Here is a 5455-nt window from a genome sequence, read left to right as displayed (position 1 = left end):
GGACAGAAAGTGTATTCCAGTTTGTGAAAGAACAGAAAGAAACATCTCCAAGATTTATCAAGAAAGCAAATCTAGCTGGGGACATCTCCCTGGACACCTGCGAGCCCCTCTAGAGTCAAGTCTCTTGCCAACCCTAAGATGGCTCCCTTAACTAGGATATATATTTCTCTGCTCCCGTATCCACCCTTCCTTTATCCCAACCATCCCATTCCCCCAAGCTCCCCCCATCCTCCCCTTCCCACGTTTCTCACCGCATTTCCCCTTAGTCCCATGCCACCTCACCCCCAAGTTCCCAGTTTTTGCCCGGTAATCTTGTCTACTTCCCATATCCAGGAGGATGACTATATGTTTTTCTTTTGGGTTCACCTTCTCATTTAGCTTCTCTAGGACCTCAAATTATATGCTCAATGTCCTTTATTTATGGCTAGAAACCAATTATGAGTGAGTACATCCCATGTTCATCTTTTTGGATCTGGGATACCTCACTCAGGATAGTGTTTTCTACATTTTTTAAATTTTCATGTTTTTATTAAAATTCTCTTAGATAACAACAAAAAAGTGGTTCATATAATAACACAGATAAAGTCTATATTCACTTTTATACCCGTTAACATTCAGGGGCAATAAATAACACTACCCTTTGTGTATGTACAGATTGTATTGTAATTACTTCTAAATATTTACGTTGACCTGTGTTTTTATGGATTTGTATACTAATCTTATCAGAAAATATTTTACTTCATGTTTTCAACAATTCATTTTTTTAAAAAAAAATACTTCAGTTCTTACCATCTTTAAAGGCCTATAGTCTACAAGGGCTGAGGGAGTTCTCATTGTCTACAAAGTTAATTTGTTTGATTAAAAACACCCTTTTGCATCTCAAAAAAAAGAAAGCAAATCTTAGAGTGTTTAATTTACTGTGAGAAGCTATTTAACCTACTACTCCAACACTGTCCAAAATTTTACTTGACATTTATTGCCTCCAGTTACAGAAATATCCATAAAAGATATGGAGAACACCGGCCACACAGTTAGTCAAATTTACTATCTGAAAACTACACACTAAGTGCATCTAAATGTTCCCCTCAACTGAAGAATTGATAAAGAAAAAAATGTGATACATTTACACATGGAGTATTACTCAGCTGTATAAAACAATGGTGTCATGAAATTTTCAGGCAAATGGATGGAACTAGAAAGAAAATCATACTGAGTGAGGTAACCCAGACTCAGAAAGATAAACACGGTATGTACTCACTCATATGTGAATACTAGATATAAATCAAAGGATTATCAGGCTACAATTCATAGCTCCAGAGAAGCTATGTAACAAGGAGGATCCTGGAGGAATGCATGGATTGTCCTGGGGAAGGGATTTACATGAGATCTCCTGGATAAACTAGGAGTGAAAGGGAAGAGTTGGGGGGGAGAAATGATGGACGAGGACATGAGAGAATGGGATGTTTGAGTTGCGGGAGGGACAGAGTACAAGAGCAATTAAGGAGGCAACTTGACATACTGAGTCATTATGCAGTAAGGGAGAAACCTAGTGCTAGAGAAACTCCTAGGAATCAACAAGGGTGACCCGGCTAATACTCCTATCAATAGTGGAGAGGGTGTCTGACCTGGCGTTCCCCTAGAATCAGACTGGTGAATACCCCAAGTGTCATCATAGAGCCTTCATCGAGTAGCTCACAGAACCAGATTCAGAGACCCACAACTAAGCACCAGGCAGAGTCCTGGGAATCCACTCAAAGAGAGGGAGGAGGGAAAATATGAGAAAGAGGATCATGATGGGTAATCTACAGAGACAGCTTAATCATGCTCGTGGGAACTCAAATGAACTCTAAACTGATAGTTGTGGAGCCTCCATGGTACCAAACGAGGTCCTGTGCATGTGAGACACAGTTGTGTAGGTTTGTTCTTAGCCTCAACTTTATGTGCCAGGCTTTGTTGATTCCCAATGCTAGGCCTTACCCATTCTGAGAAGTGGATGGGGGGGGGGCTGCAGAGGAGGCAAGGAGAGATGGAAGGAAAGGTGGGAGGGAGAACTGTGGTTAGAATGTAAAATAAAATAGAAATAAAAAGAATATATGAACAAAAAAATCAAGAGAAGCCTGGGGTGATGTCAGTCTTCATTTGGATCATTCCCCTTTGTATAAGTTCACACCACACAAAACTGTTTAGTTCTCCAGTAATTGTGGGAGAAATTTTGCTCACATAGCAGTTAAAATATGAAAGACTCATAGGACATTGAACAGCTAGTGTACTCTGACCATGGTAGAGGCAAACAAATACCATGTCTTTTGTTTCTAAACTCTGGGTCTCCATGAAGCCGTCACTGTATAATACTGTGGGAAGGAGAGTCTTGACTCTTTCAGTGATCTTTTACATTTTATTCTGGTGAATATGGAGGTCAAGAGAGAGTGTTTGGATTTGGAGGCATACTAGCAATCAAAGCTAGAAATAAATGTCTGGGACCCAGAAACATTAAGATGTCACAGTGGACATGGATATGTCCAGCAGAGAGAGGTACAGAGTGCAGGAAACAGCTGTGGATGCAGAGATCTGAGAAAGCAAACCAAGAAGTCAAACCCGGCAGTCCAAAGGAAATAGGTGGGTAAGGATACCAGAGGGGACCTTGAGGTATAATGAAACATGGGACATATCTAGAGATTTAGTTGACATTACAATCAGCGGAGTGGCAGACGTGGAAGTTGGAGTAGGATGGATAGAAGCAAATCAGAGTCAAATGCCAAGAAGGCAGATATTGGTATGCAAAGCCTTTCCCTTTGACTCTTGTTAAACTTGCAGCTTAATCACTCACCATGTTTCTTTCTGTCCCTAATATCAAATCATTCAAAGATAATTTTCCTGACCCGAATGTAACAGAGAACTCTTACCTTTTCCTAGATCCCATCTATCCAATGCTAAACCAAAGTGTTCCCGCTAGCATTATCCAGCCTGTCCCTGCTACCTCTGATATGCTTACAAACGAACATGGCCTCTCTGTGTTTGATTCCTCTACCATCAACATTGTGTGAGTTCACCTTGATAACTAATGCTAACCCCTGTTTGTGACTACACCTGTCTCCAGGTTTTGTTTTTATAAATATGAATATAAGGAGATTGCAGAGATAATGACGGATTTATCCATTCCCAATTCCACACCTTTTCTGCAAAGATAATTTGCCACTTTAACTAAAATATTGTTCCTCCAGGGCTTCGATCAAACTTTGGCTGTAAAGCTTGATCAGTCACATAGTATACTACAAAACAAGACATAAGATACGCTTAAAACACTTATTTCTTACTACATTAGGAACCAGTTTACTCTGTGAACTATATGACTGAGCTGATATTATTAGTATTCAGGCATCTGTACTGGTCTGCTCATAGGGTCCTGAGGGGATACGTCCTCAGCTCCAGCTAGTAAGAGCACCTGCTCTGCATATTTGCTATGGTCCCTTTTCCAAAGTGGGCTTTTCCCACCTCCTGCTTTTCCCCCTCTCTGTCTCTCTCTACCTCTCTCTTCTCTTCCGTCACTCCTGTCCCCAGAGGCTGGACTCCCGCCTCCTCTCCCTTTTTCCTTTTCCCTTTCCTTCAATTAAAAAACCCTCTACATGAACCCTGTCATGTGATATCTTTCTCTCGCATGCTGCTCTTTAAATTGTAACAAGTGCGATGACCTTGGCAGGTTTTCCTGGCAGTTGCTCCTGCCTGCTGGCAGTCTGGCAGTCTGAGATACACCAGGACCCTGGAATCCAGGCCACATGTGACAGACTAGCTCTTCCAACTAATGGGTTGCTGGGTCAACCACACAACACTGGCAAAATTGGCAAGTTTCCCTTCTCCTGGTGAGTGTAAATGCTTCCCTGGATCTCTGGGGGTGATGACTGAGTATGTGGCACCTCTCTGGTGTCCTTGGGAGCATCAGAACACCCATTCATTGCCTTGAGGGCCGCTACTGGTCCCTTTTGCTGGAAATGCCCTCTGGTCATTCCCCAGGAGTGAGGCCTCGCTTTTCATCTCTCAAACCAAAGTGTCCCCTGAGCTTAGTCCCTCATCCTTACATCTTTGACAGATGAATCACCGAGTGACTTTATAAAAAGTGCCTGATATAAAGACTTTGGATCTCACTTCCCTACCTCATTCGTGAAATCTGGGTCTTCCACTGTAAACTTGTCTGCCTTTGCAGTTAGACATGGCCCAGATACACTAGACACAATCCAAATAGCTGGTTCCCGGCACGCCATTTCCTGATATTTTATAGGACCTTTTCAACATTCTGCCAGTGATCTCATAGTTGGAAGGAGGTACCTTATTTTCAACATCTTTAGTCCAAGACTGTACGCTGTTCTTTATCCTTGTTCCTCTACTCAGCTATAAAATCTGTTAAGGTACATTTCCCTCTTTTATTAAATAAACTCTCTCAAAAAAAAATTACGGCCAGGTCCCTTTCTGCCATCAATTATGCAACATGTTCACCCTTTAAAAGTGCCTGCCAGGAAAAGCTAGTACTCTGCCTTGTCTCTTGCTTTTTATTCCTTTCTTTGTCTCTGATTCACCTAACTCTGTTACATGTGGCTTGTTTGCTTAATCACATGTTTTGGCGGGGCCACCAAAAGCACCCACTTCACGCAGGGATTCTACTGACCTACTCCACCTAAAACAGGCACTCTCTCTCTCCCACCTGCAACAAATCTCTTTTCTTGTTCACTAGTGGCTTCATCTTCCAGTCTTGTCTAGGTCTGCTACAGTATGGGAATCAGAGGTGTAGACCGGTCCTCTGGAATGATAGAATGAACTAACCACTCCTTAAAAAGCACCCTTGTTTCATCGCCTGATGAAGGTTAATATTCAGGAGGAAGCCTATATGTTTTTCTTTGGGTTCTCCTTCTTATTTAGCTTCTCTAAGAACCCGAATTATAGGCTCAATGTCCTTTATTTATGGCTAGAAACCAAATATGAGTGAGTACATCCCATGTTCCTCTTTTTGGGTCTGGCTTACCTCACTCAGGATAGACAGAGACAGAGACCCACATTGGAGCACCGGACTGAAATCTCAAGGTCCAAATCAGGAGCAGAAGGAGAGAGAGCACAAGCAAGGAACTCAGGACCGTGAGGGGTGCACCCACACACTGAGACAATGGGGATGTTCTATCGGGAACTCACCAAGGCCAGCTGGCCTGGGCCTGAAAAAGCCTGGGTTAAAACCGGTCTCTCTGAACAGAGAGGACCATGAGGACTACTGAGACCTCAAGAACAATGGCAATGGGTTTTTGATCCTACTGCACGTATTGGCTTTGTGGGAAAACAACTAATCAGCTATTGCTACAGGACTACCGACTGTTAGCCACAGAGCTGGAGGTGCAACACTACCAAACATGTCCAGATGACAAAAACCAGCAGCACCCCAGAGGTATCCATGTCCCTCCCGATTCAGAAAAGAGTC

The sequence above is a fragment of the Alexandromys fortis genome, unplaced genomic scaffold, assembly GCF_014885135.2.
Source record: "Alexandromys fortis isolate MF-2015 unplaced genomic scaffold, M_Fortis_MF-2015_v1.1 scaffold_18, whole genome shotgun sequence".
Lineage (NCBI taxonomy): Eukaryota > Metazoa > Chordata > Mammalia > Rodentia > Cricetidae > Alexandromys > Alexandromys fortis.
This window is presented reverse-complemented; position numbering follows the sequence as displayed.